General features: G+C 25.9%; 1 protein-coding gene and 1 pseudogene across 8 annotated transcripts in view; one reads left to right on the top strand and one right to left on the bottom strand.

Annotated features, from left to right (window-relative positions):
- HDAC4 (histone deacetylase 4) overlaps positions 1–16554 on the top strand; it is a 63929-nt gene that overhangs the window by 24392 nt on the left and 22983 nt on the right. The gene's annotated exons all lie outside the window — the stretch shown is intronic.
- Positions 886–1701, bottom strand: LOC149060761 (uncharacterized; annotated as a pseudogene).

The following is a 16554-nucleotide window of genomic DNA, read 5'->3' as shown; positions in this document are numbered from 1 at the left end:
ATTGGTTTTACATTTATTTTGTCTTTTAAATGTTGATTATTTATGTATCTTAATTAACACTGGCAACAATGGTGATTATTTACAATTCTTTTTTGTATTAGATTAAGTTATATAATATGGTTTTGTTTTGTATAAGAATTTTAAAATGTCTGTTGTGGTGTCTGCATCTGGCCGAGGGCGCTCATGGTGTTGACCTAACCTTATTGAGTTCATCTATGACTAGAGGCATTTTGTGATTATGTGGTTGACTGAGAGTTCGGTTCCGCAAGTATTGCAACTTGGTATTTTCTTTGCCACGAAGAACTTATATTTTTTGTAATAGAAGAAAATCGTTTAAATGTATTGAAATCGAATAAAAAAAACCTAATTGCATGCTTGATTTTTATATTGTTCAATACAGTTGTAAAATTTCACTTCCAATTGTTTCTGACTCAGGTTTTCTAGGCTAACAAAGTTATATATTCGATTTCAAACCGTGGTATTTAGATATTTTAATATTTATTTATAATGTCTAGAATGTCTTTAAAGAAATTATCTAAATTATTTTCATATCAGGCAATATATTATAGCTCGCTAACTTTTTTTTGTATACCGGACACCCTATTTTTTACATTTTTACCTTTTTTAAAATCATTATTACTTTAAATTGTTCAGTTTTTAAGTACTATGATATTAAGTAGTCGCTCCGTTCGCATATCGGCTCTGATCTCAAGTTTATGATATTGGTTGGTTAGATTGTATCCCTATCGATTTTTTTTCTTTAAGATTATTTAGGCTTCAACAACAAAGATTTCTAGCCTACATCTAATCAAAAGTTAAACAAGCAAAATATTACATAAATTTTATATTTTGTTATGAATTTTACAGCATTATTATGATTATCATTTACAATGGATAGTTTGAGTTTGTTATAAAGAATGTACTGATTGCAGCTGTGTTCTCATCATTGAAGACTTGGCGGAAAACAGGATTTTTAAGTATTTTGTGTGCTTCGATGTATTTGGGAGCAGGTGATGACAATGTGTTCAATTGTTAATGTTTCGTTACAAGTATTACATATTGGTGCTGGTTATTTTTTGATGAGATGGACATAAGTTAAGCGAGAATGGCTTATTATTATTTTTGCTTGAGTGACGGTTACTTCCTCTCTTCTCTTTGTGCCGGGAATGTAGTTAAATTTCTTAACGAATAATTTTATATTTCTCAGTTTGTTTGTGAGGGGTAGATTTTTCCAAAAAAGTTGTCATTCTTTCATTATTTTCCGATGGATTATGCTGAAAGTTTCAAAAGAGGAAGAAGAGTTGATTTGAATCGATTGTGGAGTATAATGACTGATAGGCTGATGTGCCTGCTTTCTCGTTTCCGGGTATGGCTGGACCTACATAAAATATGTGGGGTTGTTTATTTCAGATATTAATTTCTGAATGTGTTGGATAAGTTTGTTTTTTGGGTAAGGGTTTGAGATTGGAGTGAGGGCACTCAATGAGTCACTGATGATGATGTAGCGGTTTGTTGTGTTTGTAGATAAGATGATTAATAGTGATTGGTAAATAGCATGAGTTTCAGCTGTGTATACACTAAAGGACGACGGTAGTTTAAAAAGATAGTTCTCCCAATCTGTGATTACAGAAAATCCGCACCATTTTTACTTTTGGAAGCATCTGTATATATTTGTGAATAATCCGAAAATTGCTGCGACATTATTTCTGCAAAAGGGTTGAGTATGATTCGATTATCTGTATTATGTTTTTAGTATTCGATCAATTAGGTGTTGATTTTTGGCGATCAGAGCCGACACGGAGGGAAAGATGGATGCATTTTATTTAGAGATTGTGATTGGAAATCTAAGTTATCACTGATTATTTTGAAGTTTTCGAGTATTGTGCTTCGGGTGGGCAGTATATTGATGGAAGGCTGCAGATGATATTTTTGGTGATGTGATCAGTCAGATTTTGAATTTTAGTCACAATTTTAGAATATAACTGGCGTCTATAATGTAGGGGGGTTCTCCTGTGTTAAAAGTATACTGTCTACAGGACTCGTTTCGAAGGCTCTAATGACCAAGCGAATGCCTTGGTTGTGGATAGGATCCAGAGTACAGGTATCCAGTCATAGGTATTTAGGTCTTTTTTTTTTTTGTATTGTATATTATGTATCCATGGCGAATTTATGAGAGCGTAAGAACTTTATAAATTGTGATAAGGACCTTTGTATCAGATCCCCAGGTGCTGTGTCCAAGTCTTTTATACGTCTTTAATATTGATTGACATTCAGAATTTAGTTTTTTCAGAAGAGGTCGCCCATTAAGTTTGCTCTCAAAGTGAGACTCAGAATGCGGATACTATTTGCAAAAGAAAGTTGAGTATTCATGAAGTATATTGTTGATTAGGGATCATTTTTCTTTTTGTTGAAGGTCTTGAAATTATGTAGTGGTTGTTACTTGTTACTGTCATGAAATTGGAATTGCTTACTTCATTCAGTTAAGTTGTACCTTGGAGGCTTGGACCACAGTACAATGGAGCTCACAATTTTACATTTATTAGATACGTATTTAAAATAGAATTAACAACCCGGTTTAATATTATTCACTTGAATTGCTTTACTTTTTACCTTCGTATTTTTCCAAATTTAAAACATTACTATAGTTGAAGAATGATAGGTTTTTTTTTTATTAATTTAAAATATGAAAAATTTGTAATTACCTATTAAAGAAATTACCTTTGTTTTTATTTATTATGTAAATGTAATTCATTGAGCACTTCAAGTTGCTTTATAAATCTGTAGTCATTAATATATTATAATGCCTATTAGTTGTTTAAATTTAAAATGAAGTAAAAGATCTATATTTCAATAGTTTATTCATCAACGGAAGAAAAACATCAGTTTCAGCTAGATGAATTATGCCCCATCACAGAAACTCAGTAATTCATTTTAAAAACAAGAGCTTCTTAAATAACCATTAACCAAATGCCCTTAATTAATTTTTTTATATTTCCATACTCGTTATTATTTTTATTTAAATTTAGATATTTATTTTTTTAAATGTGAATTTCTTAATTTAAATTACTTCCAAGTTATAAGTATAACATTTAATAAACTAAATGTGCCACATTAAAATCTTTATTTCAACAATTACCAATACATTCATATTTGTGAAGATTAAACTGTACATAATTATATGTGTTAATTTGTTACATTTAATATTATTTCATTTTATTAGTAATTACACAGAATTAGGATGAGACATCTAGGGTAACAAAAAGTTAGCTTAAAGAGTTTTTATTTTGAATAAAATCTCGGAAATGTCATTACATTATAATTCAAAATTATAACTGAATACTTCAAATTAATGCATTCTAAGAACTTTTGGTTGTTATTCATGAGTTTAATTAAACCATAATGTTATTTTAGCTAAATAATATCTCGTTTAACTAAATATAAATCTGCCACTGTCAAATATACTCTATTTTCGTGTTAAATGTTTAACCTAACAATATTATGACATAAATAGGTAATGTGCAATAATTAAGTTTACAAAGGCTATCTTAATTTAGTATTAAAGGCCACGTGCGAGATTCAGTCACGATATTTATGTCTGGGCAAATAACGTAAACAATGAATACTAATTTAGTTGACGCATACAACTACGTTTATATTTCTGAGTATTCCGCGTGAAACCATTCAAGAAATCAATAGTGTCTTATACAATTTTTTTTAATACATTGGAACCTGCAACTTCCAACACACCATACCAAATATTCAAAGTAATTATTTATTATGTAATATCTCCATAGTCTGAAATAATTGTTACATAAAGTTGGCTCTGTCATTGTTTTACCTCGTGCTGTGAATTTTTAATAGATATATTCATTATTCATATTTTTAGTCTGTTTTACTGGGTGTATATGTTTTATTTCAATTGTAAAACAAGAAATGTCACAAAAATAAATAATGCTTTAGGTTTTATGTAATTAATGTCATATCTGAAGAAAATTGAACTTCCCTTAGTATATAATATAATTAATACATTACTCTCAACTGTATTAAATTATTTTTAATTAAGCTCAAAAAATCAGTCTTTTGACTTAAATAAGTGTTTTAACCATATACATTTTTCTGAAAATCAAATTTACAAATTGGCTATATTGAATATTTCGAAAAAAATGTTTATTAATTTTCAAGTTTTTTATTTTTAGTAGGTATTAAAAATAAAAAAATAAAAAATGTAGCACAAGTGTCTATGAATTATATTTAAAAGAAATTTTTTTTTAATATTGATTAGAACAAAATTTATTTCATTTGTCAGATCTCCGTGGGACACCCTGTATAATTAATTACAATTTTTATAATAATTAACTTCGCTCAATAACCATGTAATATAAACTATTTTATATCGTACCTAAATACAATGTTAATTTTAATTTTTGGAAACTGCTTTCTATATTAAGTGTTTGAGTGCATATATTATTTGACTTCGTTGAGCTCTATATTATTAATATCAAATAATAATCTATCGATAGCTAAGATATATAAATCTATTCATTATATAAAAATCTAAAGTATAGACGAATATATCCCGAATTATGTTAAAACATGTATATATACATATAAGTTAAATCAAAAAATATTGACTGATAATTTTTTGTTAATTAACTGGTATATTTGTTGAGCTGTTAATGTGAAAAATCAATGTATAACTAAAAAAGAAAACTCTCTTATATTTACTTAAAAATTGGTGGTAAAACGTATTGTAATTTTAAGATTTTCTTTGTTCAATAAAAAAAATAATTGGCAATAATTGTGTATTAATTTTGTTAAATATTTCATAAATAAAAGGCAATACCTAACTTATAAGTTAATAAAAACTACAAATTACCTTTTTTTTTTTGCTTGTCGTTCTATTTTTATTTCATATTACGAAGCAGAATTGCTGAGAATTTTAATTTTATATAAAAATTATATTTTGAACGATTAGTTAATTACTTATAGTTATAAGTAGGTAATTAAAATTTATATAAGTGTAGACTGTCGAGTGGAGTAGCGCAATGATACTCTGAAAAATGTTTGTCCTCTACTCCGTTTATCATTACTCGAAATGTTTCATATTATGTTAGATACTCAGATATAACAAAATACAAATTAATCATGAATGCTGTTATTAAAAAAAGTAAAAAAGTAAAAATATAATATTATTTATATTGTCTTAACTTTATATTGTATTGACTTCAAATGCTGCAATAAATATTTTTTTCAATGTCATTTTGAAATAAACATTTATCGTTAAGAGAATCACCCTGTATTTATATGAAAAAAATAGTTTAATAATATGCGTCACTGTATTTACGTTGTTATTCAAATATTTATAATTCTATATCTTAACTATTTTAAGTGAGAATTGAAAGTTCTAAAAATAATAATATAATAGTGAATAATGTTCTATTTGTTATTATTTTATTAATTTCATAAGATATTTATTTATTCTGCACATTTACAGTATTGATTATTATTTATTTAATATTTCGATTTATTTTTGTTTAAATTCGTACATCACTGTAATTATTACTATGATAAGGCATTCAGTAAGAAAGTATAATAAACAATTTATACAATTTTTTTTTTTCAATTACATATTACTAATGGAAATTAAGATAAATTGTGTAACGTCATATCTTAGTCTTGATGATATACAAGTATGGTAATGGACAGGTGTAGGAATTACGTCTTTACGAACACAAGAAATAATTTTTATCTATTTGAGATACTTTAAAACTCCCCAAATCATTGGCCATTCGCTTCATCTGGACACTATATCTTAGAAAATTCGTTTCTCACTGCTGCATTTCGCAATAAATTCTACAGTATATCTTAACTAGTCACAACTCGAATATTTCATTTAGTATATTATGTATTTGTTAACAGTGTATCATTTAGTCATCATGTAAATGAAATCATCTGTGAACAATTCCCAAGGCCTCTGCTATTAATGATATCTTTAAATATTAATTTGTATCTTCTAAAACATTAACATATTTAATCATTAAATAATCTGGTACACATAGAGTTTGAAATATTTAGTCAAATGATTTTCTTTAAGACTTAAATTTACTTTTAAAATTAATTCAATTTATCTGCTTATTTACTACATATATACACTATACAGTTATATAAATATTGAAGTTAAATAATTTAAAGATTGACAGCTAGGTTTTTCATTATATTTATTTGTTTGAGTTATCGAGATTTCACTACATTTCAAAATACAGTTGTTTATCGCAATATTAAAAAATAATATAAAATAATTATAATCAGTTACTTATTAACATTTTAATTTAACCTTTTCTAAACGAAAGTGACTTCAAATGATTATTTTAAATTGGTTGTATTTATTTTGTATTAGGTACACCTAATATATTTTATTAAGATTAATTTTTTATTCAAGACCTACTATCAATACAATATAATGTTGTATTCATCTAAATTGTAACACCTAGGTATGTAATTTTACAAAGATCTTTTCATTAACACCTTACAAGGTACAACTTACATGCAGTACCATTATGGATACTTATTATTTATATTATAATATTACACTTAAATGTATAACAATTTGTTTAAACTCTCTTATTGAGGGATATAAAAATAACACCCATATTATGTTGTTTTTTTTTTTGTATTTTGAATAGTTTTCATTTAATTATCAATAGGCATAAGTATTATTTTTAGTAATTAACTATGGTTAAATATTTTAATCATAATTTGTTACCCCGTTTAAAAAACTGTAAGAATATTAAGTCAACGATGTTGTGATTGGTTATGATTTTGTCGTAACTGTTAGAAATAAACATTTTATCATCTGAACCTTCATTTTTGGCACCTGACAAGAGAATGTCATCTTTATTAGTGAATGCAAAATATACGTAGTTTAACTTTATTTTTATTCTTTTGCAGACACAAAACAGAAAAAATCGATGAATTATTGGTGTGATATATTATGTTGTAAAGAACTCAAGTAGACTTTTTTAAACAAACATATAATATTGTTTCCTAATCTAAAGATTTATCTTAGTTAAGCGCTTTTTTGTATTTTTATGACATATATTCGTTTTTTCCCTAACTACGTTGTGAATTCCATAATTATATTGGATAAACTAATAGACTAGAATAGTCGTACGTAGACTCCAGTTGTGCGGAAATGCTTAAATGTCGAATATACAATTAAAACTTTCAAAACATTGCTCTCAGAAAAATAACTGTCTAAAAATGTCCTGCTCCATGTCATACATTATATAAACATGATAAACGACGTAGACAAATGATTTCACAACAGTCACTACTGTCTGTAATCGTATAAATGTTCTTATTATTAATCTGGCCTCTGCAATACCTCCACAACACTTGGTCATCCCCCAATACACATGAAGCGCGTGTATCTCGCTTTTAATTAAATAATAATAAATATAAAGTGTCAATATATGGTTTCTTTCGTTAAAAAGGTTTATTCATATTTGTTATTATATAACCTATATTCGTATTGTGTCTATCGATGTACACTGTAATATTTTATATACTATATAGTATATACTAAAAATAATTTATAAAGAAAAAACTTAATAAAAAAAAATACATAAAGTTTATGTTGAACTTAACATAAACTCAACAACTCATGAAAATTATTAAATTTCGTAACGTTTTTGTCTGATAATCTACTGAATATTTACTTTAAATGTTTAGAGGAATTCATTTTAAAATTCAACTTGCCTTTTTAATGATGAACTATTTTTTTCTAATATCGTTCCCCGTATATTAAATAATATTTATTTTAAATATAAAAAATAACAATATCATTAATTAATACTCATAGATTATTTCTATAAAATATGAACTTTAATCTTCCATATTAATAATATTAGATTTAAATGTAGATAACAGAAAAAAGTAAAAATAATTATTAAAGTTCTTCTTTGTATTTTATATCTCAAACATTTAGTTCAAATAAAATTTGAAGTACCCATAATATTATAATGAATTATTATTTATTATTGATGATAACCTTAGTAGTTTGTAAAGACAAAATTTAAATGTTTTAGTATATGTAATACTACTAAATAATATTTTTATAAGCAGAAATTGATATAATCGGCATTCTGCGTGGATATTATGTTCATTTAGTTGTATTTTAATTTTTAGTTGTTTATATGTGATTTTATTTACTATTGCAAGAGTAAATTATAGACTATAATTTATAAGTATAAATAATTCATTTTATTTCGTATTATAACTAAATGATGTACCTACTACCTTATACCTACGTATTAGTACATAAAACATTATACATTATGAACTTTTCCTCTGATAAACATAGTAGTTACCAATCTATATATTAAAGTTTATAAACCTCCCTACTTCTATTGGATTTAATCTATCGGAAACAAAATATTTGATACAGGAATTTAAAAAGAATGAAATCAATTAAATTATAGCACTGCACTCGAAAACAATAGTTTAAATCAACACACTTCTAAAAACCTTCAATAGATATTTTGAACTTCACTAATTTCCATTTTATCAATAGGTTTGCGTATCTATTGTTATTTAAATATTAATATGTACCTTCTAGATAATATGACATTTCATCAGACCCTACAAATTATTTGTGTTTGTTAAATATTATTTTTACTTTGATAAAATATGACAATATGTTTTCGAAATGATAGTATTATTGAATTTATACTATTTAGTTAGAAGTAAAGTTTATTTATAGATTTGCCTATAAAAATTTGCTGAATTTTAAAGAAATAAGAATAATTATATATAATTAATTTTAATTATTTTTTGGCTTTATTGTAAGTAATATAAGGTGCATATTATGTATGTTATTTTCAAATGAGCTATATAGGTTAGGTTAGGTGTCTAGAAAGTCTGTAGGTAATGGATGTGTTAAAGTTTTTCATCATCATATACAATAAACGATTCTGAGCCAAGACGGTTTATAATATGACTAAGTAGGGTATATTTTATGATATTATTGTGATTAAAATAATTTATTTTACTACTTTATCACACATATTGTATAGGTAATTAGTACTATATTAGGTTAATTTCATTTTTGCCGAAAACTTAAATTTGAAAATTTAATTGTGTGTGTAACATATTATAATATACTCGAAAAACTTCAAGTATAGTAGAATAGAATAATACTTAAAAATTACAAAAAATAACTTAAAAAACGCTTGTGTTGTCTCCGTACACAAAATTACGTATAACAGCAAATTATACGATCAGCAGTTCACGTTTAGCTCCGTTAGTCTCAAATTTAGAGTGAATTGAACTCTTATAAAAATTAAACCTCTTATTAAAATTAATGTTATTATCTAGGTCATCACGTGCACTTTTTATTATATTTTAATTTTAAAGCGTGTTATGAATATATTAAGATATACAAACAATTCACAATTTTAAAATACTCATAACTCGCTTTAAAATTAAAATATAATAAAATGCCCTTGTAACGACCTAGATAATAATGTTAATTTTAATATGAGATTTAATTTTTATAAGAGATCAATTCACTCTAAATTTGAGACTAACAGAGCTAAACTTGAACTGCTGAGCGTAAAATTTGCCATGTTATGCACTTATAAGACTGAGTCAACACATGCCGTTATGGCGTCTTCTTAAGTCGTTATTCTTGGTTGTATATTATGTAATTTCGTCCAAATGTGCTTATAAAAAAAATCTTACCTATGTACATTTAATGTTTTTAACTGATTTTGTAACAATATGTTTGAGGGAGGCTTGTATTGACATATTTTATTAAAAAAAAAACTAAATTAAAGTTGAAAATGCCCGCAAAGAGCTTAACATCAGGCAAAATATTTTGAAATTTCATGATGGATAGAAAATGCTCATATTATGAACATTTAGTGAAAGTGTCATACTCTCTTAAGAGGATTATTCATGTATGAATTACAACAAAATAATAAGACAATCTTTCTATGAGTAATTGAGTGAATGTTATAAAATCCAATGTTTCAAAAATTTAAACTTCAAACGCTCATAAAAATATAATTTGATTTTTCAATAGACATGTTAAAAAATGGTGTTTTTTATAAAGGTTGACATGCCTTATGAAGAAATCTTGTTTTCAAGAAGAAATTTTTTATGGTTCTCAAAATAACTTGGAAATATTCGTTATTTTATGAATCGTATCTAAATTCTAATTTGAGATATTTATAATAAGTGATTGTGGATTTATGCTCAATTTTTTTTAAATTTATATTTACAATAACTTACGAGGAACCTTATATTATATTTTCAAGTTTGTTGACAAAGTGAACATTTTGTTATTGACATTAATGAAAAAAAAGCGGGTAAGTCGTAGATGCCGCTCTGCTATACAGTATAGGTTACAATAAGTGAGTTACTGTAATGGGTAGAATTAAATTTGAATCCAATGAGATTATATCATTGTATACGAAAAACGATTCTGAGCGGAGACGGTTTATCTGCATGTTTAGGATATATTATAGATTATTAAAAAATTTCAAATATAAGATTAAAAAAGTCGTTCAAATGTTTTGCCATGTCTAAATAAGGCTAATATAAGTAAACAACCCAAATTTCAAGTTTTTACGAATGTTTTTAACCGAATTATAACAAAAAAAACTCCCAAAATTAAAGTTTCTACAAATAGCTCAAAAATGGCTAAAATTTTCCGAACTTTAAACCGTAGGGAACAACATCCAAAATACAACACAAAAGATCTCTTGTCGTTTTTTCATTTTAAGCAATATTTCTGGTAGAAAACGTCGTCCATAATTATTTAATATTATAAAATCGTGAAATCGTACGTTTTTTCTCCTTTAAACTCTTTTATTTCGAGTACCGTTTCGAAATTCAAAAAATGACCTTTCTAAAGTACTATCTCAAGAACATTATCTTTCAGAAAAGATACTACATTTGATACTTTTGAGCAAGTTTAGAGGGAGAAAAAGTGTTTAGAGAATAAATAAGAACAAGAAAAAGAAATAAACATCATTGTAAAACCAATACATTCCTCGCTCCGCTCAGAATCTAAAACTTACAATAGTCGATAATTTTATAAGCCTATAAAATATATATATATTGATGGTTTATGATGCTGTATACAATGCTAATTTAAATAGTCAGTGAAAATTTCATGTTCCTATCTACCGTACATTTTTTAGTTACTCCATAAACCAAAAACCTTTTGGAAACTACTTGGGATTTTGAATCGAAAAATTTATCGAAACTGAAAATCGAAGCATTAATTCGACTACTTGTCGTATAGATACGATAACATAAAACACCGTCATAAAATCAATGTATTCCGCTCAAAATTATAAAATTATAAAACATAGTGTACAATACAAGTTAATATCTTATAGGTATATATTTTATGCTGGAACATATAAGCATTGATTATACTATTACTATTGATATAATTATAGTATTATAATAGTATTTTAGTGTTTATAATTAATAATATAACTAATACTATATTATAATATACTAGGCAATATAACAATTAACAATATAGCTAAAAAAATTGGGAAACATTAGTTTAAATAACTCCCGATTGTTAGTTGTTTCTATCGTTGTAGATGTTTAAACTGTGTATCGAAATTATTCTATCTCTATAATTTAACTCTATGAAAATAATCTATATTTTTGAGCTTGACAATGTTTTTATTTTTATTTTTTTGTTAAACTACCTACTCATTTTTAATAGTTAAAAAGGATTTAGTATATACTTTTATTTATTGCACGATAGTAATCGCTTTTAAATGTAATATGATAAATACATGATAGCGAATCTATAAATTGGCACAATGACCTAGCGATAAATGTTTGTTTATACTTCATTATTACGTGTTAAAAATTACAATTTTAAATGCATTTATTTTACACTTGTCATATTTTTTTATGAATCTTTTTTTGCTTTTTAAGAAATATTTCATATTTATAAGAATTGTCATTTTGAAATAACAATGTCGATATCAAATAATTTCTATAATTTTCTTAGATAATACTTATATAAAATTTGTGTTAAATTAAAATCGCATTTAAGTGTTCTCAAAGAATTACGACATAAATACGTGTATTTACCTGTATCTTTTAAGCTTATAAAATTATAATAATTCATAATTTTTAATAGTTATTAAAAGAAACTATAATACCAATGCTTGGTAAAGGTAGAAACATTAAGTAATAAATTATAATATTTTGATAAATAATCAAACAAAACAATTATGACATTATTATATTTTATTTTATCATATCACACTGTGATCTCACTTGAAAATAAACGTATTAAAAGTCTGTGAATCATAAATACGTTTTTATGAAAGTAGGTAATTTGTATTTGTTAAGAAAGTTAATGCCTTATAATTCTTCGATAAGAAAAAAATATAAATGCTTCAAAAAGTATTAGTTATTATGAATAATGCGTTGTGTGTGTGTTTTTAAGTACCTTAAAATCTAATAGAGATAAAAGATGAAGAGAAGTAACTTTATAACTTAATAAAGGAATTTAAATTCTAACTTTTCCCTGCGATCAGCGAGCGAGTTTAAATCAATGATATCCGGAATTGGTATAGTGGAATGTGGAAAGTGCATGTGGAACACCTAATAAAAACCAGCGAATCTTAAAAACCTACATTCAATAACGTTGATCTCTTTCTTTTAAATGGCCGTTACGATCGTACTCCGATTTTTCTTTTATTTGATATTTAATGTTATAATGTAATTACCAATTAGTGGAATAAATCTTAAAATTGTATTTTTTTTAAAGACTTATAATAAAAATTGATATTAAAATATTGAATAACGAAGTTGGTAAATGTGGTAAAAAAAATTATCAAATTTGGTTGATTCTTCAAAACAAGATCATTATTAGCGTAATTGTATTTTATGGACAAAATTACTTTGGCACCGGGCGCTCTTAGTAAGCGTCGTAAGTAGTATACGGATTCCATACAAATATGCAATAAAGCCGTATTTGATAATCGTATGAATTAACGCGCAACAAATCGTTTCAATAGGAGGCTGTGGACATATTGTATGTACCTGTATGATAACTGATAAGTGCTGAATATGAAAGATCTGTTTAAGGTTCTTTAGGTATAGTATTCCTAAGAATAATTTCTTAAGATTACTTTGGAAAATGTATAACAAGAATTCGTGATTTGTTTAAGTTCAATTTTATTTATAGTATTTATTATTTATTTACATTCAGCACTACCATCCGACCCATCAGGTTTCCATGGTGGGCATTTCCCCTTCCTCCAGACATATTTTGGTCCATATCATTTTTTGTTAGTATCTTATACTCACGCAATCAAGCAAGTAACATTAAAAAGTTACAAAGTCACATTAAATCACACTGACTAATGTCAACTGATTTAATCAAAATGGAAAATTGCTCAATTCCAAATTTTCATGATATCACATTTTAGGCCTGTGTGATTAAATAATAAAAAGTAGAATTTTTAGACTGAAAATATTGTTTGTTTCCTCCCCCTGTATTTAAGGGGGATAAGTCATATCCGCCCTTGCAACCCACTAATATATTGCTAATATAATGTATTATATTCTAGTGAATTTATTTTATTAAGTTTATTATTTAATTCTACTTCATAGATGTTTTTAGTGCATTAATTTCATAACCCTGGTTAATGAAAAGCGGTTTGGATTATATTATTAACATTTACAGGTGCAGTTGTAGATTAACCTTATCGTAACTATTATGATAAAATCAAGATGAATTATAATCCTATTTGTTAATCATGTTCGTAGTTCGACCATTATTCAATAATACTGTACGTTTAACTAGTTGGTAAAAAATAATAAGCAATTAATTATATTTTCCACAATACAAATTATAAAATTGTCAATTATCTATGTTATACATAATAATATTAAGTGGTATAAAAAACGAACTAACAATAAATGCACTTCACGCTACTTTTCTACAGCACACCATTTTGGCCCTGACTTGTAAGTTCACATATGAACGTGCTTTTATTTCCTATACATTTCATTTTATACCAGACTTAAAATAATTCAACTAAAGATTGTCGATGGACTTAGGATTGAATTTTATGTTTTAGAGGTCATTACTAATTTTATAATTATAAACAAACAAAAAACAATTGACATCTTTGATTACTTTTCCATTGTTCATATTTTGCAATTAAACACCAAATACTTATCTTATTAAATAAAAATATAAATGCTCATGTTTGTATGTTACTTAAATAAACAGCTCGTTTATCTACAAATAAACTTGAATAAATAAAAATAATTACCATATAACATAAATAAATTGCCATATAATTCTGTTTTAAAATAAAATAACTAGCTGACCCGCTTGGTGTCGTCCGTGTCTATGATATATTTGTAAAAAAAAAATGTTATGTTATATTTATACGAGTACTAATTTTAATGTAATAATATAGTAATATAATATGTAACCAATGTGTGAGGATTGAGCAGTGAGCTCTACCAATAGGGGCTTTAAAAATATATATTACACCCTGTAAGTATCAATAAATTCATAGGTATACCTTTTTATTGAAAATGGTCTAGTAGTTTTTAAATCTATTAACTCGAATAATCCAACGTGGGTTCAAAACACAGTAATTAAATATCAAAATTATTAATTAACATTTTTTATATTTGGTCTTATTATATGTAACCCGTAAAAATAATTTATGTAGAAAAAAATATTAATATCTACTATTACTATATTCTGTAAGATTTAACTCCTGTCAATCATTTATAAACAAAAAACTATTTAAATCCTTAGTCCTAATTTGTTTCTCATATATTTTACAAATTATTCAATTTATTGAATAGAATAAAAATAATATAATATATAATAAATGATTGTTTAAAGTTTTGATCAATTTTCTTTGATTGGTATAACTCAAAAAATAATTACCAAATATTTATACTAACATTTTCCATTCATGATAATTTTCAAAATATAGTGATTCTTTTCGAATTATTATTTATAGTTAACATTAGAAATATTTACTATACTTAAAAATATTATTATAATATATAATATCGTATTTAATACAGGGTGATTCGTTTATCAAACAACACTCATTATTTAAAAAAGTATTGACTTTTTTCAAAATATTTTTTATCCTTATCATTTTTTAAGTTTTTTACTTTTTTGAATGGCAACATAGTTTTTTAATTTCATATTCCAAAGCAGAATATTTTTCTAAAAATTTTGATACATAAAAATCGAATTTAGGACGAGTAGTATAAGTATTTAAAGTTTAAACAAGCGGAGTAGTGGACAAACATTTTGCGGGGTAACCCCGTACCACACCACTCTGCCAATCAAAACTTTAAATACCTATAAGACAAAAACTACTAGCGCTAAATTCGAAATTTTAACGTAATAATTAATAAAAAAAATAGCTTTATTAATTTATGAAATTTTAAGTATAGGTTACCATTTGAAAATCAAAAGTTGATAGTGGTTTATCTAATAAATATAAGGATGAAAAATATAAAAATAAATAAACAATTCAAGAAGAGTGTAAATCTACAATTTTGAAAAAAAAAATTGAAAAAAGTCAATACTTTTTTAAATAATGAGTGTTGTTTGATAAAAGAATCATCCTGTATTGTTTTTCGTACACAAGAATTTTATATATTTTAATTCAAATCTAACACATCCATTACACTGATCATACGGGACACCTAGTTTACTGCAAACTTTTACCAACTTGCCTACCTTTCCATAATATACAATTTTACCTTGAAATTCTAGTTTATATTATTATTATAAAATACAAGTAATATGCAACTGACGTCTGACACATTCATTGTTATTAACTATCAATTTGGATTTATACTATTTCAATCGATATCATATCACCAGTGGTGCCAAATCCTATGTTAAGGTCAGGCCATGACCCGACATATTTTGAAAATTTAGGATAGGGCTGGTTCATATTAACCACTTATTCTCCACGGTACACCAAATTTGCCGGTATTAAGATATTTTTCGCCCTACCAGATTTTTAGGACTTGGCTTGACTGTACAACACTATCTAGAAAAACTAAACTATTTTTGCACGAAAATAACGGCCTAAATGCCTAATATTTTTAGTTGCGGTCTCAATTTTTACGCAGCCTACTGAGATTTTCTCGGTAGCTCACTGATGGTTCAATTGAATTAATTCGGTTTTGACAAAATATAAAAACTGTAAAATTCAACGTGTTTAATAATTTTAATAGAATTTAGGATTAAATAGTGATTGTCGATCGTATATTTACCCGTCTTAATTCAGACCTATAATTTAACGTACAGTTGAAATAAATTATACTAGGAATGTCATAATAATCAACAAACGCCCGTGTTCCTCACAAGCTGCAAGTCAAGTTTGACGTTCAACCAGTCCTCTATTAAACGATAATATTGCTGGTGTAGTAGTATAATAAAGCAGGCTAAGTATTGGTCTGGTTATCCGGCAAGCTGTTCAGACGGTATATAAATTATTTTTCCTC

The sequence above is a fragment of the Diuraphis noxia genome, unplaced genomic scaffold (genome assembly GCF_037042655.1).
Source record: "Diuraphis noxia isolate RWA-SAM2 unplaced genomic scaffold, SU_Dnox_SAM2 contig0001, whole genome shotgun sequence".
Lineage (NCBI taxonomy): Eukaryota > Metazoa > Arthropoda > Insecta > Hemiptera > Aphididae > Diuraphis > Diuraphis noxia.
The sequence above is the reverse complement of the archived record's forward strand: the minus strand, read 5'-3'. Positions and strand labels throughout refer to the sequence as shown.